Consider the following 23,177-nt stretch of genomic DNA (forward strand, 5'->3'; position numbering starts at 1 on the left):
CTGCTTCATTTAGTACACTTCTTACTGGAATTTTGAATGGGATCTACCAAGGCCCTAAATGTTTCTTAACCATATCATGTATAAGTGAGAACAATAGATAACAATTCTGGCCCTCTGACTCCAGAACAGGATTCCCAGATTCATAAATTAAAATGAGAGAGAAAAAATTAATCCCTTCATATGGCTGATACTAAAGCAATGCCCTTTGCTTCTGTCTCACACTCTTAATATTATTATTATTTTGATTATCATTGATGATCATAACAGTTATGGGTGTTATGCAAATCTGTGTTATTGTTCTTCTTCCTTCCCGGTAACCTGGCTGCCAGGGTCCCCTGCTGGCACTAGCAGAGGGGCTTCATGGATGAAGCCTATCCCTCTAGATAGAAATGTACCAGCCCTCAGCCAGTGAATATCATGGCATAGAAACACTTCTGTGACACCTTGGTGACACAGAGGCCACAGCTTCCACTCCTTACCCCTCATTCCCTAAGGGTAAACAAGTAAGGCACATGAATGCTCCAAAGAAACCCGTGTGAAAGGCACTCCCAAGGGTCCCTGCCTCCCAGGATCCCCCCTTGCAGACCTCCCCGGGCTTCTCCCTCTGTCTTCATGCCTAGCTCAACACTCCTCTGAGAAATGTGGCCTTCCTTGAATGTGCCCCAGGTCACACACAGCATTAGAGGAAAGGGCCTCGAAATGGCCAGGCACAGCAGGAGGTTCCTCAGTTTCCAACTCATCCCCCACCTTGTAACTTCTCCCTTGTGACACCATGCACCCCAGGCTTCCTGTTCTATTGACACTTGCTTTTTTCCAAAGGATTTGTTGTCCCTATTGGCATATTTATCCTTGCAATATCAATCAACAGGCATTTCTTAAACACATGCTATGCACCAGCCATGGACTAGACCTTGGGGACACACATACCACAATGAACCAGTGTCTGTCCTCTAGAAGCCTGTGTTCTGTTGGGGTAAATAGCTCTGAATGGGGTGTGTGTGTGTGTGTACGTATGTGTGTACATATACGTGTGTACCTATATATATATATATGCCTATATATATATATGAGAATATATATATATGAGATATCTTATATACCTATTATATAAGTATATGTGATAGGATATATAGATATATGTAATTATATGTTTTAATTACATATTATATTATCCCTATAATATATACCAAGTATATGTAGCTATTTATAAGATAGATATGTATATACCTACATATAAATGTGTATAGATATATATATATAGGTTATATATATGCATAAATATATGAGGTACACACACCCCCATTCACCAAATAGAAAACCTGAAATGCAAAATTAGAAATGACTTGACCACTTTAAACCTGGTCTCCTGATCCCCAATCCAGTTCTCTAACTTTTAGGTCCACAAACTTTCCTGATGGGTACAAAACCCCTTGTAAATGACCTGTGCTTCCCATTCCTATTTGCCAGCACATTCCCTTGTAGCAGCCACCCTTTGACCTACTGTGCTGTGTAACAAAAGGCCTACTACTAGTAGAGAAGAAAATAGGGAAAGAGAAGTCAGAAAGAGTATCAATGTATCCTTCAGTGAAACTCCCTGTGCCCTCCTCCCCCTCTTCTTCCTCCCTCCTTCCCTGTATGGGGTGGAGGGGTTGGGGTGGAATGGGAGGTGGGATAGGTATGTTCGGGGTAGCCTCTTCCTTAATCTAGAGCCAGCACACGATAGGGATGTAAGGATATCATTTTTGATGCAAACAAGTACAGCAGTAGCAAGCTGAACTCTGGCCTTTGCTGTTGGATGACAGCAGTCAAGTTTCTAGCAATTGCTTTCTGCAACAGCACCAAATCCTACTCCTGACCACCACCACGTCTCCTCTCTTTCGTCCTTCTGGTCTGGCGATTTAATTGGCCCCCATGTAGAGTTCCAATTTTAACTGCTTGACCTCCTAGGCCCATGCCTAGGAAGTGAGAGAGTTAACAAATGGAAGCCAAATTGGCTTCCCGAGAGAGAGCTCTGCTGTACAAAACAAGTTTCAAACTGTTTGTTTACATCCTGCCTCCTTCCTTTCTGCTGCTGCTGTAGTAGTGACCAGGCTTCCAGGTTCTAACCCAGGAAAACCGAGCCTATGGGCAGATGATACATGCTCCAAGTAGTGAGTGCCCTTGGAGACCCAGGACTACTGCCACAGGGCCCAGGCCCAGGCTCGGCCTTAGCTGCTATATGCCTCTCCCTTCTCCAGGGGCATAGTCCAATCCCAAACCCCATGCCCTGGAGTGGGACATCTGGTGGTTTAGTTCATCTGTGCAATTATTAATAGTTTTGTTACATAATAACACATAATAACTCACAACAGTATTTAATTTCATTAATGGCGACTTGTCTGAATTTCTTGATTTCTTTATAGTAAGTGCTTATTAAATCTTATCTATTTATACATTCGGTACAGTTTCAGTCAATTTATAATTGATCTATTTTTGTCTGAATGCCATTTTCTCTGGCGATTTCCTAAGTCCTAGTTGTGTTCTAAAAACAAAAATGGAACAATGCAAGTGGCTTGTTTTTATCTTTCATTCCTACAATATGAACTGAATGTTTAAAAAACCTTCAACAATCCAACAGACAATTATGAAACTCTTACTTTTATGCTAGGTACTGGAAATATAATAACAAAAATTAAACAGACCTATTTCTACTGGAGGGAAATAGTTTATATTTAAATAATAGAACAATATCACTGTTTTCCCTTTTTTTAAAAAAGCATTTTGATTTTTAAAAAGCATTTTCAGCACGGTACCATAGTTTTGTTTTGTAGAACTTTATAAACTACAAGGAAAGGTCCCCAAAGTCTTGGTGTCTGGGAGTCCTGAAAGAATGGAATAGGCCATTTTGGATTCATGCACCAAACAGCTACAGAACCTTTGCTGTAGGCTACATCATATTCTCCTTGACAAACTGTAGATTCCTTGGTTTGTGTCTAATATTTTGAGAGTCTGATGGCGTAAGTGTGGATACTTCTTCCATTGATCCATTTGCCAATTTCTCTACTTAATAACTAGTTTGTGAGAACTACTATTCCCCCCCAAATTCATCACCTATCTACAGCCCAACATGGTGATGAGTATTTCTGAACTTAGATGGGCTGGTCCTTAGAAGATGGTAACATCTACGTATCATAGAAGGGAAGAATTCATTCTATCATTAATTTTTCCTTAACTAAATATTCTGTATCTTTTAAAAAGATGTCACTTATGCAATGAATTCTAACTCTGACCAATTACAACCACATGTCTGGCTTTCCAACCCCAAATTTCACTGACTTTGGAAGAGAAATATCTTTTAACCTCTGTATAGTTCATTACTTCTTGCTTTGAATACTTGGATGCTGTTATCTACTTTCACCTTACCAAACCATTAATTACTTTCTGCTTGTAGTAGTTTGCAGGACAAGTTGAGGTATCCTGGGAAGCTGGGTGTGGGGATTCTCAAGACATTGTAAAGATTTTCCATGTAAAGACAATTTTCTGTCTTGGAAATTCATAGCATGCAACTGTTAATGTCATGACTAGGTAATTTAGCATCATCATTTTCCCATTTGTCTCACTGTTGTTTATACATCTAATGGTACCATGCGCTATAATAAAAGAAAGGGTGGGATTCTGTGTATTATATATACATGTATGCATTATGTAATAGCCCATACTCTAAACAGAGGTTTGAAAAATTATCGGCAAAATGTTTTATTAACTAGCAATGTAGGTTTATTTCTTTGTTTTTTAAATAATTTTCTATTCTGTACAAGCTGGGAAATCCACAAGCCAAACAAGTGTGAATCTATTAAACTATTAAACTGAGTCTGGGGCCTTTCCAACACATATTGGACCAAGAAAGTTTCATAAACTGCCTGTACATGCCATCAGTCCCATAGGAGCGTAGATTTTGAGCCAGAAACCGCCTCCCCCCGGGTTCAGCTCCTCTCATTTTATAGATGAGGAAACTGAGATTGGGGGTGGGGGGAGAGTTGTGAGTTGCCCAGCATCTCACAGACAGTAAGCCTTGGAAACAGGATTTTAACTCAAGTGCTCTGACCCCAGAGACAGAACATTTTCCATTATGCCACGCTACTTCCCAGAGTCCCTGGGTGCTATTGGACTCATTCTGGTTCAAAGGTAAGAACAATTGTTTCTTCTCATGTCACCAAAGAACAAGATATGATTGAGAGCAAGCCAGGTTTAAAAAAATATTTCAGAACTCTTGTAGGTTTTCTCTATCCCAGGTCACTAGATAGAGAACTAAGAATTTAGTGATCTATTTCACCTTATAAAATAAAACTATGGCATTTTAGGATTTAAAAAAAAGAATACTGGAAAAGAAGGAACATTGAGGTCAGCTAGACCTCAGACACTTGAAACTACTCTGGGTTGGTAAATCCATGGGTTTCCTTCTGGCTGCCTTATGGGTTGATATCACCCTGACCAAGGCATGGCGGCCTAAACAAAGAGGAGCAACAATAGATTTCCACTTACTGATTTCTCCTGCAGCCCAGGGATGTCAAAAGTATCTCAGAATATGTGTTAAAGAAAATAGAAAGGTGTTGGGTTTTTTTTGAAACTTAAGGAGAGTTTAGATGCAGACTCAGTCCAATATTCTTATTTTCATTTTCATGAGGAAAAGCTTTTGATATAATAACACTAAGTGCCAGAAGGATGTTGGTATATGTGTTTTAAGTAGAATGTAAACTGTTGAACGGATACAGTATTCCATTTCTGGCAAACGTTTCTTCTGATTCCTGTTGAATTGCAGGTGGTATTAGAGGGTGTGGCAAAGGGGGCCTGTGTTTAGTTTATGTTCTGCATTTGGGAAGCAGCAAATGGGAAGGGGGAAAGAAGAATGAGCAAAAAGGGAAATGCTCTCTATTATCCTTTCCAAAGCTGGGGCACAGGGCATGCCCCTTCTAACATATGCAAATATATGGCACTTGCTCAAAAAAAGATTTTCTAAATCTGTGTCTCATTTCTGATGCACATATCAATGAAATCACAGGTCCAGTTCCTATTCTTATTTCAAAATATAGGCATAGAGTTTAGAGTTGGAGAAGACCTTAGGGCTCATCAAGTCCCACCCTCTCCTTTACAGTGTTTTGTAAATCTTAATATACTATGTAAGTATGAGCTACGGTCAGTTAATTGTGAACTGTTACAGATGAGAAAACAAAGGTCCAGTGAGGTGCCAGGATTTACCCACAATGCCTCAACTAGAAAGTGGCAGGGCCAGGATTTAAGGCCAGGACTTTGAATTCCAAATCCAGCATTCTTTTCACTCTGCCACCCCTTAGGGGAGGCTTGTTCATTCCCCGCTTCCTCTGTAAAATGCTTTCTGGCTAGTGATACTGACTGACAGGGGCAGTAACATACTTCAGCACTGGACAACTAAAGGAGTGAAGCTCACATTTTGCAGGGTAGCAAATTGCAGTGCGGTGAATTTCTTATTAAGCTAAGTCATCACCAGCTCAGTTTAGTCATTCACAAGCCAACCTTCATACTTTCTTGGAGTTCAATTATTTTATAGCCCAGACTAGTCTAGCTACCAAGAAGAAATCATCTTCACCATCCCACCTCCCCTAACCACCCCCCAAAAAAAATACATGTGTACAATGATCCATTATTTATCTAGAACTTAATTCTTTACAACTTTAGCATATATCCAGAACACTATGGAGAAACAGGAAGTAATCCAAAGGGGTCCCTGAGCAGCCAGAATCCAAACACTAAAGCTCATGCACTTTACTTCATTGAGGGCCTACTTAGGCACATTTGATGCATGTCTAACCATCTTGGTTATGTCATCTGCAAGACCAGAGCAAATTAGAAGTGTCAAGCATGCTAGCTACAGCAAAAAGTGACAGCTGATAGGAAAGGAGAAGACAGAAAAAGCAGGGGACACGAAAACTTAAAAAGCACAGCAGTCTAGGACCATTTAGCATAGGAACATGTGGCCCAAAAACTACCAGCAGCCATCAGGGCATCACCACTTCACAAATATAGTGCACTATAATAATCGATATTCAGAATAATGATCTTGAGTAACTGAAAATAAAAATGAGTTCCTTTGAGCATGTACTCAATTAAAAGTTGGAAAATATTTCAGGTGCAGTTATATTTGCATTTTTAAAAATGATCAAAATTGTAGGGAAACATCTTGGTTCTCAAAGGGGTAAGCTTATTACCCAGATAACTTAGCCTTCATTCTCTCCCCTCTTCTCATACCATACATAGCTGGCAAAATAATCTTCCAAAGGCACGTCTGATCATGTCACACCCTTATTTAAAAACTATTACTGATCCCCTGGGGCTCCTCGAATAAAATTCTTACTCTTCAGTCTGGCATTCAAGACTCTATCATCTCCCCCCAGTCTGCCTTTCTATTCTCATTTCATTTTACTCCCTTTCATGAATTGTTATCTTCCATCCAAAGTACAGTACTAATTTTTCCCCGAATTTGTTATTCCATCTCTTTTCTCAGTCAACAAGCATTTTTAAAGTTAATTTATTTTTAGTTTTCAACATTCACTTCCATAAGATTTTGAGTTTCAATTTTTCTCCCCCTCCCCAAGATGGCAGCAATCTGATATAGGCTCTAGTTATGCATTCATATTAAACCTATTTTCACATTACTCATGATGTAAAGAAGAATTAGAAGTAATGGGAGGAACTGTGAAAAAAAAGAAACAAAATAAAAGGAGAGCAAATGGTATGCTTCCATCCAGATTCAGACTCCAGAGTTCCTTCTCTGGATGTGGATAGTATTTTCCATTATGAGCTTTTTGGAGTTGTCTTAGATCCTTGCATTGCTGAGAAGAGCTAAGTCTATCAAAGTCAGTCGTCGTACAATATGGTTGTTATTGTGTGCAACGTTCTCCTCATTATGTTATTGTATACAGTATATACTCATTTCACTCAGCATTAGTTCATAGAAGTCTTTCCTGGTCTTTCTGAAGTCTGCCTGGTCATCATTTCTCATAGCACAATAGTATTCCATTACATTCATATACCACAACTTGTTCAGCCATTCCCCAACTGATGGGCATCCCCTCAATTTCCAATTCTTGGATACCACAAAAAGAGCTGCTTTAAATATTGTTGTACATATGGGTCCTTTTCCCATTTTTATGATCTCTTTGGAATAAAGACCTAGAAATGGTATTGCTGGGTGAAAGGGTACGCAAAGTCTGGATGCACATCTTCAGATGGGGAGACAATATGCAGATAATTACGAGTGTAAATGGAAGGTAATCTCAAAGAGAAGGTATTAGCAGTAAAAGAAAGCAACAAAAGCCTTCTCCACAATGTTGCATTTGAGTTCTGTCTTGAGGGGAAACTGGGAGGCAGAAGTGAGGAGGGTTAACATTCCAGACTTGGAGAATAGCCAGTGCAAAAGCAGAGTTGGAGGATGGAGGGTGGTGTTCAAGGAACACAGAAGTAGAAAGTAGGCCAGAGTAGCTGAATCATAAAATGTGTAGAAGGGAAGCAAGTATAAGAAGATTGGGAAGGTAGGAAGGGGTCAGAATATGAAGGGCTTTAAATGCCAAATAGCATTTTATATTTAATTCTAGAGGTAATACTGAGTCCTAGAATTTATTGAGTAGAGGCATGGCCAGTCAGATCTGCACTTTAGGAAAATCACTGTAGCAGCTGATCAGAGGCTGGAACATAGTCCATCTCAGCTCCCAGCATTTTCTCTGGCTGTCCTCCATGCCTGGAATGCTTTCTCTCCTCTCCTCCAACTACTAACTTCCCTGCCTTCCTTAAAGTTCCAACTAATATCCCACTTTCTTCTACAGGAACATTTCCCCAACTCTTTTTAATTGCAGTGCCTTTTGACTATTAATTACCTCCTACTTATTTTGTATATAACTTGCCTTGCATATACTGTATTTCACCACATAATCATTGCAGATTTTATGCCAAATATTTTTTATAAAAGAGTGGGGTGCAGCCATTATGTGAAACTTTTTAAAAAATTGTGCCAATATTACTTAAAAATCATTTATTACTAAACTGTCTTTGGTGCAAGATTAGAATGTATGGAATATTTATGAATATACTTTAAAATTGAGAAGATGCAAGTCTTACCATATCACATGACTTACTCATGGCAACTTTTCTTGCTCGCCTGTTCCCCTTGCACCTACAGCTCTTCATTGTGACAATGCCATTAGTACTGCAGCACTCTAAACAAACCACACAACTTGGTTTTTAGAAATATCCTGGCAGTGTGTGCACCCTGAGAATTCTAGACTCATGGCTTGCAATGCACCAGAGATAAATGCATATCGATATGCCACTGATGAGTACGTTGCTGCTCTGTTTATTTTTTAAGTGGCGTGATGAACAGAATTATCCCATGTGACAATTATATAATGAAAGTTTATAATAGAATACATCAGTTATGCAGTGGGGACAGTTATGCAGTAAAATACAGTATATGTTTGTAGATTGATTGATATTGTAATGGAGAATGGTTTGAAGCAGGGAAACCAAATCATAAGGCTTTTTCAGTGTTCCAGCTGTGAGGTGATTGAGGGCCTGTACCAAGTGGTGGCTTTATAAGAAAAAGGAAGGAAACTTATAAAGAGATGTTATGAAAGTAGAAATGACCTGACTTGATAAGAGAGTAGGATGTGCATAAAGGAGGAGTTGAAATTGACGTCCAAGTTGCAAACCTAGTTAAGTTGGGAAGAATGCTGGTCCCCTTGAGAATAATAGGAAAGATGGGGAAAGGGAAAAGTTTGGAAAGAAAGATAATTGTTTTGGCATGTTGAGTTTGAGGTGTTTATGATGTCCAGGTTTGTGATGTTCAAAAGGCAGTTGATGATACATGGCTGGAATTCAGGAAGGAGAAAAGGCTGTGTATATAGATCTGGTAACCTTCTACATAGAATTGATATCTGAATCCAAAGAAGCTGACAAGATTATCAACTGAGATAGCATAGACAGAGAAGAGAAAAGGGACCAGCGCAGAGCTGTAGAGGTCACTCACAATGAGAGGGCCAGATCTGAATGAAGGTCTAGCAAAAGAAACTAAGAAGGAAGGAGGTAGACAAGTAAGAAATCAGGAGAGAATGCAGCCAGGAAAACCCAAAGAGGGGAGAATATCCAAGAAAAGAGGGCAATTGGCAATATTCAAGGCTGCAGAAAAGTCAAGAAGGATGACTGAGAAAAGTCCCTTAGATTTGCAATTCAGAAATAATTAGTAATTTGGGAAAGAGCAATTTCAATTGAATGATGGGATTGGAAGCCTGATAGTAGAAGGTTTAGAAGCAAGTGAGAAAGTGTAAGAAGAGCTGTTATAGATAGCTTTCTAAAGGAGCTTAATGGAAAAGGATAGAAGAAATAAAGGATGACAGAAGGGAGATATGAGCATGTTTATAGGCAGCAGGAAGGAAGCCGATGGATGAAAGATTGAAGATTAGAATGGTAATGATAGAGGGGGCAATCTGTTGGAGAAGATGAGAGGGGATCTGTTCAAGGGTTACCTCTTCATGTAAAACAAGAGTGAAGGGGGAACTCAGGGGGGAAGATGTCTGAGTGATATGAGATTTCAGAAGAGAAGAGGAAGATCTCAGCAAATGGCCTCATTTCCATTTGTGAGGCTAGGTTCTGATTTAAGAGAGTTAAGGAGCAAAGATGCCATGAGAGGCTTGAAGAAAGATTGAAACAGTTTGGAATAACCACTGTGGACAAAGCTATCTCTCAAGTCTAGAATACACTTTTGTAATGGGTCGATAAAATAAAAGTCCACTTAAATAGTTTGTGTGTATTTGGAATCAGAAAACCTGGATTCAAATCTTAGCTCTACCACTTAATTACCTCTGTGACCTTGGGCAACTGTCTTAACCTCTCTGGACTTTGATTTCTTCATGTATAAAATGAAAAGGTTGGATGAGATGACTTCTAAAGGTCCTTATAATCCTAAATCTGTTCTTTTCTGATTCTAAGCAGGAAAACCAGGATTTAAATTTAGTTCTTCTGATTCCAAATACAGTTATTCATTGCCCAGCATTATACTCTCAAATCCCTAATACAGTATTTTGAAATGCATGACAAATTGAATTGCTGCAGTACTAAAAAAGGTCCATGCCTTCATCCATGTAGTTCACTGATGCAGATTGCAACCCCTCCACACTTTAATGGGCAATTAAAAGTTGCTGTGGTCAAAAAAATTAATCATCTCATTGCCAAGCTTCTGTGACTGCATACCTCCCTGAAATTAGTCAGATTGGTCCTCTTGTGTTACTAGTCCTATACTCCAAGCTCATTCAACTTTTGGCCAAGATGGAGAAATAGTTTCATTATGGAGAGCTAGATACTGACTGTTCATTAAAATAGATCTTTTTGTCTGTGAGTCACAGCTCTCCATTAGTCCCCATTTCCTACATTTATTATATTCTTGAATCATGAAAGATGGAGAACTCTATATTTGTACTTAGCAAATACATGATTCTCCCTGTTGGAACTATCTGTGCCATCATTCCTTTATACCTAGATGTTTCCCAACCCCATTATTCCTTGAGTCAGTTCTAGTATCAGTATTTTAAATATGAATCCCCTTTCAGAGACACTAGAAACTATAAACAGTAAGATAAGTCATCTGCATATACTATTTAATCACAGTGTAATTTCGGAAGATCTAGGCAAAGGAGAAAGAATTTCTTTTTATTTTCATCCCAGTGCATTTATATTCTGATTTGTATTGCATTAATCTGACAACATGTTTTATCTTCCCCTACTCTGTTCTGTTATGTCATGCCTACCATGAAGCCATACTTAATATTCCCATGCTGCTAATCATCAAGGACCCCTTCCCTTTCAGACCACATTGTTTTTCATTTTGCAGTTCCCTAATGTGTGCCTTTTTAAAATATGGTAATAGTGCTTTCAGGTTTGCAGAGCATATTACCTATGGTATCTCCTTCGGTCCTCACAACAATCCTAGGAGGTAAGTGTTACCATTATCCCCATTTCACAGATGAGGAAATTGAAGCTCACAGAGGTCAAAAGACACCCATGGTCACATAGCTAGTGAGTGTCCAAGGCAGGATTTGAACTCAGGTTTCTCTGATTCCAGAGCATCTAGGTGACTTAATGGATAGAGCCCTGAGCCTGGAGTCAGGAATGCCAGAGTTCAAATCCAGCCTCAGACACTTATTAGTTGTGTGACCCTGGGCAAGTCACTTCATCTCAGTATGCCTTAATCCACTGTGCAAACCACTCCAGTATGTTGAGCAAGAAATCTCCCTGAACTATATTGGTGTGCCATGGTCTGAGGGGTCAAGAAGAGTCACATACAACTCAACAACTGTACAACAACTCCAGTTTCAAGTCCAGCACTGTCTTTTGGCATTTAATTATTGGAATAAATGTCCCATTACCTTTCTAGACTATAAGCTCTGTGAAGCCAGCACCAAACTTCATGTGTCCTGGTATCTAACACAGAGCTGTTTGCACAGCAGAACCTGTCATAAATGTTTGTCACATTAAATTCTGAACTCCTTAACAACCACCAGCAAGCATCCAGATCCTAATTATCTTATTTATCAGAGCCTAATACAGTGCATTGCATTAAGAGCAAACTTAGCAAATGGGTGAATTCATGCAATAAATAATTATTAGGCACCTACTCTGTGCAAGATACTAGCAATACCAAGATGAAAAATAACCCAGTCCCTCACGTTCCAGGCATCTGTAATCTGGAGGGTGAGAATCTGCCCATAAGTCAGTGTCATGCAAGATAGAATATAACAAGGAGAGGTTCAGATAATGTATGTTAAGAAATCTGAGGGAGGGGTCTAGGGACAGGATTCACTAAGGAGAATATGAGGGGGGTCTTGAAAAAGAAGGATTTCAGCCATTTAAGGTGGGGATAGGGAGGAGTTCATTAAAGGCATAGAGATACAGGCATGAAGATAATGAGCAAGACAAGATCTGGGAAGACCTAATAGTCAGGTTTAGCTGGAACATAGAATGTATGAAGTCTAGAGGAAAATAATGCTGAAAAAGGCAGTCTGGAGCCAGATTGTGGAAAGCCTTAGATTATGGATTTTGGAGTTTATCTTTTATCCCATAAGCAGTACAGAGTCTCTGAAGGTGTGTGAGCAGTAATATAGCATGCATAGATCCTACATTAGGAAGACAACATTAGCATCTGGCTGATGGAAAAATTGGAGAGTGGAAGGGCTGGAAACTAGAAAAATCAAGGATTTACTGATTTCTGCCTTCTTTCTCACCAAATCTCACATTTAGTGCCTTCAGCCAGATAATTCCTGTGGGCACCTAAGCACTTCTGGTCCTGACACTCAGTCCATAGGTCCCCCTGTACCTCATTAGAGATGTCTACAATGACTGTACCATGAGTGCCAAGAAAAAATACCAAGACCTTGCAGAAATATAGATGTAGAATGGAGATGAAACTCCTTTCTCAGCCTACATAATGTGGTACACCAACCAGCTGGGTCAGTAATTATGTCCATGTAACATGGATGAGTTAACATAGCAATAAAGCATCCTCAGCTTAATCCATGCATTTTCAATGGCAGTTGTCACAGAAGTACATGAATGATTGGACAGCAGCATTATACTGTAACACTATATGAGGTGTTTTGTTGTTGTTTTAACCAGGGTCTAGACCAAAGGCCTCCTCTGTAATTTGACTATTTCAGTTCCACAAATCTTTATTAAGCACCTGCTATGTGAAAGGCAATATGCTAAGCACTTAATACTAAAGCCAAAATGAAATTGTCTCTGCCTGCAAGGAGCTTATATTGTAATGGAAAGATCTAACACGTATGCAAGTCAGTATATACAATATAATACAGTGTCATTTCAAGAGGGACAGATTGCTAATAACTTGGGGAGATGTGGGAAGAGGTAGCAAAAAAGGCCCTCATATAGGAAATGACGTTTGAATTGTGACTTGAAGAAGGCCAGAGAGTGTCAAAGAGATCCAAGGAGGGGATGAATTGCAGATAGAGAGAGCAACGGAATGCTATGGATGGGGAACAACTAGAAGGCCACTTTAATAGGAATGGGGAATCATGAAGGAGAAGGGGAATATGAAATAAGATAAGAAAAATCAGGGGAACCAGATTGGAGAGGGAATTAAATGCCAAGTAGAGGAGTTTGTATCTTATCCAAGGGCCAGTAGGGAGCCATTGAAGATGTTTGAGTAGAGAGGGACAATGTAATAAGATTTGTATTTTAGGAATATCAGTTTGGCAACTATATGGAGGGCTGATTGAAGAGTAAAGAGTCTTGAAGCAGGAAAACCAATGAGAGGGCTATTGCAATACTCCAGGCAAGAGGTGATGAAGGCTTGTGGAGAGAACAAGAAAAAATATGCATCTCCAAACTGTTTGGTTTTTAAAATGACAAGTATCCAACTCTGTATTTCTGCATTTAATTTAAATGACATAAGGAATAAAAAAAAAGATTGATTAAGTGCTTTTTAAGTGACAGGCACATAATCTCTTAAATTAAGATTAAAAAGGAAATGAAGGTTGGAACTAAGGATTGTTATGAGAATACTGATCAAATAAAGTTTATTTTGAATTTCAAACTGTTATTCAAAACCGTGTATAGCCATATGAGATAGAGAGGACCTCAGAGGATAAACATTTGCAAATCCTCAGTTTCATAACCCTTGTGCTATGTTAGATGCTTATAATCTGGTAAGAGCTAGAGAAGAGATAGAGAGACAGGGATTACTAAGAAGGTAAAGGGAGCTGTTGAGCCATTCTGTTGGAGAACGACTTGCTGCCCAGTTTAAGTGGACAGAGAGCTTGGTTCTGGGGGATAGAAAGACCCACATTCAAGGTCTGCCTCTGCCACACACTGGCTGTGTGACCCTGGGCAGATCACTTAACCTCTAAGCACTCTAGGCAACTGTAACTCCTAGGCTGCAGAAAGGTGCCAACATACATTGGTAGAAGGATGAAATCATAGATCTGGCCTCTATTCCCATCCCATCACTGACTGTGATAACATGAAAAAGGATTTGAGTACGCAGAAAAGAAATGAATAATAGAAAACCTGTTACTGTGAAATTTTTTCATTGTAAATCTTTCTGAATGTCAGAATTTTTTTTAAGTGTTAAATTGTTTGGGGATATGTGTGTTTGTGTCATCATTGTGTGAGGAGCAGAGAGTGTGTGAAGGGGAGTAATATGAAATAAGACTGAACAGGTAGGTGGGTGTGAAAAGTTTTAAATGTCAGACTGTAGAGTCTGTATTGTATCCTCAAGGCAACAAGGAGCTGTTTATTTCATGGCATAGAGCAAAGCACCCTGGACTAGGAATCAGGATACCTAGTTCTGTCCCTGATTTTCTCTGTGACCCTGGGCAAATCACTTGACCTCTCTGGGCCTTACTACCATTACCTGGGAAATGAGGATGATGAAATATGTCATACCCACCCTACAGGGCCATTGTAAGAATCTGATGAGAAATGCACTTTGAATGGAATTAAGCCTTATATCAGTGGCAATTGTTGATAGTTATTCTCCTGGATAGTGTAATGATGCTGAGGTTGACAAAATCTCAGGAGCTGCCCTTCCTAAGAGTCAGGGTGTGATGACCTGGTTCAGATTCAGCCAATTATCTTCTGCCTACCTGAGCCTCCTCTCCCATTCCCCAGAATACTCATAGAACTCCCCATTTCTTCAGTCCCTCCCCCTTCCAATCCTTGTGGTTGGATGCAGTAGTTTTCCTTTGCTATTCTGTGTGCTGTCAGACAGCTGTTGTAGTTCACTCCAGGGTGGCTCTGTTTCAGAGGCAAGTGAAACGATTCCTATATATAGCATGTAATAAAATTTGGGTTGGTTTGGGAGGAAAGTTGCAGAGGCAGCCTAAATTAATATTAATGCAGTATTGGTTCTAGTGACCCCAGGACTCTGGGAAGCCAAATTAACTCTTCTTTGTCTTTGGTAGAAAAAAGGGGGAATTTGGTCTGTAAGTACAGTTTGGTTTCTAAAACACCTGATTTCCACTTGCTCCTTATTTTTCTCCAAAATTCTCCTTGGAGTGCAAATCTTTTGTGCCATACCAAAAGACACTTAGATTTTTATTTAGGAAGATTTAATCCAGTCAGCAATTCAAACCCCTCTCCTACCCTCTCTCCAGCCCAGTTACACAATTTGAAGGTCATTTTCCTAGTTACTTGAGATCCTCCCCAAACTAGTAACCTACTTGACTCCCAAAAGGGAATAGCCCGGGATGAATTCTCAGGGAAACTGAGACTAAACCTCAAAGCAAAACTAAGGGATCTAAGCATTTTTGTATTTTATTTTCTCTTTGCCAGGGAAAATTTTTTTAAATTCTTTCATTGGTAGAGAAGCAAAGAACAGTAATCTTGAGCGAAGAGAAGCGCTGTTTCTTAGCAAGGGAAAGGGGGGGAAGCCTTGGACCAGATTTGGTTTAGGGCAGGAATGACTCAGTGAACACCCAGCTTCCCGGCCTCTGCCGCTTAGCTTCCCTCAGTGACCTTAATAGGTTGTGAAGCAAAGCGCTGCTCTTGGATAACCCTTCTGGTTTCTTGGAAAATTCACCCCATAAATTCCTTTACTTTCTTATGGAATGCCTTCTTCCAGTAACCCATGGCCACTTTCCAGGCTTGCAAAGCCATCTTCTTGTGTGACTGTTCGGAGGATCTCACAAGTAAATCTCCTCGGAAAAGATGCTTTAGGAAGCACCCAGTTCCTTCCGCTAATAAGCACAGCACGCTACCTCTGTCCCTTCCCCCTCCCCCAGAAAGAGGAGTAAATCGAATGTCATCTTGGCTCCGTCCTCGCTGACGGCGCGTGGTAGGTGGTAGGGGCCTTTTTGTTACTTGAGCGCCCCGTGGTCTGGGTTTTTCTCCTGCTACTCTGTTCAGCTCGGGCTGGCCCCAGCAGCCAACGCGCACACGCGGCCGGCGGCCGTTTCGGTGTCGGGCGCCGAGGTGGTTGGCTCGGGATCAGTTCTGGGAACTTGTGGCGGCCCGCGGGGAGCACCTCAACGCCGGGGTGAACAAGTGCCTGGAGCCGAGCCTCGGGGTGCGCGGGCGCGGGGCGCTCCCGGACCGCACAGCCCCGGCCGCGCCGCGTCACGTCGCCGTGTTGGGTTCTGGCTTGTTTTCCGCGTGTGCGTGTGTGTGCATGGCGTATCGCTGCTGCTCGGGTGGGGGTGGGGTGGGGGCTCTTTTTCCCTTCCTTGTGACGGCATCCGCGCTCATGCGAATCGCGTCAGGTTCCCAAAGTACAGCATGTTTACAGCCGTCGTAGAATCAGATTGAGTTGGCAGCCTGAGTCGTTCGTAAGTGGTTCGAGTTTACGTTTCTTCTTCTTTCTAGCAGGATGTTTTGCATACTTGTGCTGCTCCTGTGTTATTTATAGGCCTTTTTTAAGCAGTAGGGATGCATGCTAGTTCCTGTTTGAGCTTCAGAAAGTGAGATCTGCCCTCCTTGCGGAGAAGTAACCGGCAGTGCGGACGCAAAGTTACTTTTGCACTTGGTAGTCAATTTCCCAGTGATGTCACTTGACCTAGTCGGAGGGAGCAGGCTCTCCTCCCGCTGGGGTTATCCGAAACGCTGATAATGCTCTTAGGATATTTGTTGTTTCTCCTGCCTCTGTTACGAAAGGAAACGGAGTGAAACTGATGATGCCGCTTCCTCTCCGGTCAATCTGGGGGTGGGGGGTGAGGGTGAGGGGTTGTTGCCAAACCTTATTGCATCTGGACCTGGTTTGTTATCTACGTCATCCAAGGGACCTGCTCTGTGGCCCAGAGAGCTGGTCTTGGGGACTTAGTATAACAGATTGGTGCAGAGGGCCTAGTCCACAGAGCCAGGAGAAAGAGAGATCGTGTAATTGTAAATTTGTCTTTACCAAAGGAGTGCTTCTAACGTGTTTCTTTAAAATAGACACAAAAACTGTAGGTGAAACAAGTGCCAGTTGTAGCTGCAAGATGACACTTTCCAGTACATTATTCGTCCAACTTTCTGGCTGGTAGATTATCCATTTTACCTCTTGTGAACATCTCTCTCTGTCTCTCTCTGTCTCTCTGTCTCTCTCTCTCTCTCTGTTTCTCTCTCTGTCTCTCTCTCTCTCTGTCTCTCTCTCTCTCTGTCTCTCTCTCTCTCTGTCTCTCTCTCTGTCTGTCTCTCTGTCTCTGTCTCTGTCTCTGTCTCTCTCTCTCTCTCTCTCTCTCTCTCTCTCTCTCTCTCTCTCTCTCTCTTTCTCTCTCTCTCCAGTGCTAAGCATATTTTAAAACTCCAAACCAGAATTAGTTTTTCACATAATATATACCAGAACAGTAAGCTAAAAATTGCTCAGCTTTGCCCAGTGAGTAGCTGTGTAATTAAATTAGCTTTTGATAGTGTACTTTAAGCATCCCTGTCTCTCTGTTTGTTCACTAGTGAAATTTGCATTGTTAAGTAGCTTCTTCATCAGCATGATGATTTCTGCATCACAGGTTAATAGAGGAGGATAACATTGTAAATGAGAGGAGACACTTGATTGTGCCTCTGGTTAAATATTGTAAACCAAACAAATAAAAGAGAGAGAGAGAGAGATGATAAATATAAATTTAGACTGTGTAGAAGATCATCTGATTATGAAATCTGAACTGATAAAAATCATTTGGTCACAGACAGGACTCCTTCCCACTTTGAATCCAAACTAGGCCCAAAACTACAGTTGACAATTAAAACTTGCTACAAAATTGAACATTAAACTGATCCAGAAAATTTTTATAACTTTATTACCAATAGGAATTATATTTTGCATCTGCATATTTCTCTCATTCACAAATTTTTTTGTAGTGACATCCAGCTGCATCACAGAATGATACCAATAAGGCCTAACTTTTTTAAAAGTGCTTTCATTTCTAGGAGCTCTGTGGAGGTTCTCTCACTAGTCCCAGCACACTAGCTAGGAAGAAGTCAGAAATTATTTCATTATTGTCTCTGCTGGAGAAACCAATTCAGAAAACACAAGTGATTATTCAAGGCCATGAGTTGTATGTAGCCTTTCAGAAGACAAGCTGGAGGACTGAAGTCAGAGGCCCTGGTCTTATCCATTACACCAGAGGCCTTCCCATTAACCCAGAGACTGTTCCCATCTGAATAGGGAGAAGTGACAAAGTATCCCCATAGATGTTTCTTTTGGACTTCATTTCTGTCTTTCAGGTAATCTTGAATTTCACCTTTTGCAGACTTCCAGTTTTAGGATGATGGGATTATAGCCAGAAGGGACCTCAATGATTACTGAGTTCAACCACTTCATTTTAGAGATGATGAAAGTGGAGATTCAGAGAAAGGAAATGACTTACCCACGGTCACGCAGGTAGTAAAAGATGCTAGACTTGGAACCCAGGTCCTCTGATCCCACATACAGCACCCTGGACTGTACTATGTACTCCCTCCTTGGGTGTTTATTTTTATTCTCTGTGCTTCTTGGGTAGAAATTACTCTAAGGGCTTCTCCCACTGAACCTCAAACCCTTTTTATTGTAATTTGAGAAAAAATAGCAAATGAATACTGAAAGATTTTCCCAGTCATCCTCTTCTATTGTTCTTATGTATTTGAATTGGCCAGACTGGACTGCCTAGTCAGCCTTGGGAAAGAAGGAGACCTAGTCATTTGCCAGTTTGTCATCTCTGATCCTTGTTCACTAAGGCAACTTTACTCTTTGCCGTCTGGCTATCCTGACTTGAGTAAATTTTCAACATCCTTATGGTTATGTGATCTCCAAAGTGGTAGGGAAGATACTGAGAACACTGGCAAAATAAATATTTTTTGAGTGATTTATTGCAATTTCTGGGCCACTTATTAGCAGTAGTTGTTAACTATGTAAATGACCCTCCTGTTCTCCACCTCCATTTACTCCACCTCCCTCTGGACCCCACTGAGGCCAGATGCCAGTTTATGCTCAAGGAAGATTCCACAGCCTGAAGGTGATGTTTTGGGGGAGAAGGATTTGAAGGGAAGTAGGGGTCCAGGCAGCTTTGATACAATGGAAAGACCACTGGCTGTAGAGTCAGAAGATGGGTCAAATTCTGCCTGATACTCCATATATGTCAGTGGGTTAACCATTTAATTACTCAGCGTCTCAGTTTCCTGCAAAATGAGAGTATTGACTGGATGGCCTCTGAGGGCTCTTTGACCTCCCAAATCTATGATTCTGTGGTCTGCATTGTGTCTGTATGGCTGATTGAGAGGGAAGCATGGGATCTTGGATCTAGAATCCCACTGAGGTTTATACATGTTCCTTTGAAATGAGGGGACACGTGCAGTGATAGTTTATTAGATTACTTTCCTTGGGAAGATTTTGATCATCTTTTATTGTTTTTGTTAGTTTCATTTATTTGTATTATTTTACATGTTTATTAGTCTTGTATTTTAAAACAGATGTTGACTTATTGCAGTTTTAGTCATTGGACAGAGAATTAGGATTCCTGAATTTTTATAAAATTTAAGTTCAAGATTTATCTTTCTCTGTGATTTGCAGTATGTCATATCACTACTCAGTTTCAAAACCCAATCTGTGATAGAGGATAGGGAAGGGAACATTGCTTAGTCAGAAGTTCAAACCCAAACTATATTGGTGATATATTCATGGATCTAGAGCTGAGAAGAGGATGAGAATGAGCATTTATTAAGTACCTACTAGGTCTCAGACACTGGTTATACTTTATCCATTTGATTCTCACAACTACCCTTAGAGGGAGATATTGTTATAATCCCCATTTTACAGTTGAGGAAACTGAGTGATATACTCAAGTGATATACTCAAGGTCACACAGCTCATTAGAGTCTGAGGTCAAATTTGAACTCAGGTCTTCCTGATTCCAGGCCCAAGCTCTATCCACTGTACCCCCTAGCTCACTGGAAGGGAGCTTAATTACTTGTACCCTCTGAGGAAAAGCCAAAATGGCTTGGAGTACATGGTTTAGTTTTTAACTTAAAGTAAATTTAATGTTAAATTTAATAATCAGTAGATATTTATTAAGCATTGTAGTACCAGACACTATGCTAAACAATGAGAATACAAAAAGAGGCAAAAGATAGTTCCTGCCCTCAAGGAGCTTACAATCTAATGGGGTAGACATCATTTTTTTATATTCATATATATGTATATATATACGCATACATATAACCAGCTTTATATTGGATAAATAGGAAGTAATTAATAGAAGGAAGATATTTCATGGCATCCTATGAGATAATTCTTGCAAAACCAAGGTGGGAAATCATTGGTATTCCTGGTATCCCAGAACTCTGGTGACTCTGGACATAGGGCAAGCCTCCTAACTTTCTTCTGCTTCTGTTCTCTCTTTTATTAAATGAGGAATTAATTTTTAAAATGAGATCACCTCAATGGGCTTCTTGTTCTGGTGCTCTTCAGAAAAACTGTGGTCTACAACTTCTAGATTTTCTGGGTAGAGTTGGTCCAGAAATGGCAAATTATCCCAGCCTGTTGGGTGAACTTTAGTTATTTCAAGTGGAAAAGTACTACATTCAAAGTCAAAAGACATGGGTTTGAATCCCAGCCTTAATAAAATCACTCAATTCCTCTGAGCCTCCATTTCCTCATCTGTAAAATATTCCTACCTCCTACCTCATCAGACTGCTTTGAGGAAAGTGCTTTGCAAACTCTATTACACAATTATGTAAAGGACAGCTGTTCCTTTTATTTGAAGGGGAAAGAGCTGGATATATATCCTGCCTCTGACACTAATTAGCTCAGGAGCCAAGAGCAGACCCCTTATGCTTTGTGAGCCTCAGTCACCTCATCTATGAAATGAAGCTCAAGTGGGGGAATTTGCAAACTTGACTTCCTACACAACAAGGGATCTAGGATTTTATTAATATGATATATACTGATAAGATTTTATTGACTCTCCCACTATCAAGTACAACCCATCAGTAACTTAGAGCTGTGGTGTCAAACTCAAATTGAAACTGGGGCTATTGTTAATCTATACATAAGGATCTCTGTGGACTACATAGTAACTTAGTTTTAAGATGTAGTGTTGTCTATGTTTTATTGTATTTTTATTTATTTTGTTAAATATTTGCTGATTACATTTTCTTCTGATTGAGACCTTACCCATACTTCCACATCTGAAGCTCAGGGGGTGCTGAGTGACTTGGCTGTGCTCATGGCTAGGATCAGACCCATGACTTGAATACAAATCCATCCCCAAACCTCCATTATGCAGTACTCCCTCAGCACACCTTAAAGTGCTTTATAAATATAAGTTATTATTCTGTAAATAATCAACAAACATTTATCACAAGCCTGCCATGTATCATATCCTTTGTTAAGAGCTGGAGATTTTTTTTCTTAACTGAACCTGTGATTCACCTATGGAGTTCTGTGGTGAAAAATTCCTTCTATCAGTGTACAGTGGCACGTGCTCTAAAATTTATAGTCTTAGAGAGTTGTCAAAAGGACATTTAAAGGCTAAGTAACTTTCTCAAGGTCACAGGGCCAGCTGGGATTGAAGGCAGGTCTTCCTCACTGTACTACCGGATCTCTAGCCGCTACGCCACACTGTCTCAAACTCTACAAAAAAAGCAATGTCTGTTTACTGAAGACCAGGGATTCCAGAGTTATTCATTGGGAGGCACCTGTTGCTGAGGTAACTTTTACATTTGACCTTCCCTTCTTGACATAGCTAAGGCTCTATTTCATTAGTAGGTTTTAGGAGGAAGAATGGAATAAATTACTGGGCAGAGCAAGTTACCAGAAGGTCCTCATATTCTTTATCATAGCATCACCCCCTCCCATCAGAAGGCACTTAATGAGGATACACACACACACACACACACACACACACACACACACACACACACACACACACACACACACACACACACACACACACACACACACACACACCCCCACACCCCCCTCACAGTGCTTGGCATGTAATAGGTTCTTGATAAATGCTTATTGACAGTGACTGTGATCATGACAAATAAAAGTTTCTGGAGTCATTTAAATGGTGATAAAACCTGCTTTCTGAGGAAAAGAATGAGCTCGCCAAAGTGTGGCCCCACGTTATCTTTAAGGAGTCCTGTTATAGTTTTAGTATGGTGCCATCATAGCAGTCATTTTAAAGGGAATATACTGGTAGTAAGTTGGAAATGGCTAGATGATGGAGATGGCTGAGAGTCTTAGTCAGTCAACGAGTTTATCAAGTGCCATCAAGTCAACTGGGCATCTTTTGGCCATCCAAATTTACCATCCTTTGGAGAGGAGAAGGAAGGGGGGGAGGGGAAGGCAGACAGGAAAGGAGGAGTTGAGTTACCCAGCTAACTGGGTCCCTATTCAGCCATGCCCTGCCTACTTCTTAAACGGGCCTATTCAATGAATGGGCCTTGCCTCACCCTAAGTGAGTACCTGCAAAGACCTTGGCCTAAAGGGCCCAAGGTCTCCCAGTAAGTCCTGGGTCATCTCCAATCATCCTGATAAATATCTGATCACTGGATTCAGATGACTCTAGAAGAAAAGTGAGGCTGGTGACTTGCACAGCCCTCCCTCACTCAAAACAAAGTCAAGTGCAAGTCATGTCATCATTTCTCTGATGACATGGTCTTCTTTGGCAACAAAGGACAAACACAATCAAGTGCCACTATGTGCCAAGCACTGTTCTAAGCGCTGGGGATACAAAGAAAGGCAAAAGATGTCCCTGCCCTCAGGAAACTCACAATCTAATGGGGGAGATAGCAAGTAAACAGTTATGTACAAACAGGATGGATAGATAAATGGATGGATGGATAGATAGATAAATAGATGGATAAATGAATAGATGGATATTTGTCATGCACATAATTGTACATGCATAAATGCACATACATACATACACATACATTATATATATATGACAAATTGGAGATGATTTCAAAGGGAAGGCATTAGAATTAAGGGGGATTGGAAAAGGCATCTTGTAGAAGGTGGGATTTTAGCTGAGACTTTAAGCAGGCCAGGGAAGCCAGGGGGTAGCGATGAGGAGAGAGAACATTTTAGGCATGAGGAACAGCCAGAAAAAATGCCCAAAGCTGGGAGAAGTGTCTTGATCAGGGACCCAACAGGGAGAGCAGTGTCACTTGCTCACAGTTTATGGGAAGTAAGTAAGGTGTAAGAA

General features: G+C 40.6%; 1 protein-coding gene across 7 annotated transcripts in view; it reads left to right on the forward strand.

Annotated features, from left to right (window-relative positions):
- The window catches only part of ATXN7L1 (ataxin 7 like 1), a 269,784-nt gene that overhangs the window by 165,075 nt on the left and 81,532 nt on the right, over positions 1-23,177 (forward strand). Inside the window, exon 1 of one of the 7 annotated variants that reach the window (XM_072653094.1) lies at positions 1,193-21,668. The exons of 5 other annotated variants lie outside the window; for them this stretch is intronic. The gene's annotated coding sequence lies outside the window, so the exon portion shown is untranslated. Of the gene's footprint in view, positions 1-1,192; positions 21,669-23,177 lie in introns of those variants that run through there. One more of the 7 variants, XM_072653095.1, reaches the window with a different exon arrangement.

The sequence above is a fragment of the Notamacropus eugenii genome, chromosome 3 (genome assembly GCF_028372415.1).
Source record: "Notamacropus eugenii isolate mMacEug1 chromosome 3, mMacEug1.pri_v2, whole genome shotgun sequence".
In the NCBI taxonomy this organism is placed as follows: Eukaryota; Metazoa; Chordata; class Mammalia; order Diprotodontia; family Macropodidae; genus Notamacropus; species Notamacropus eugenii.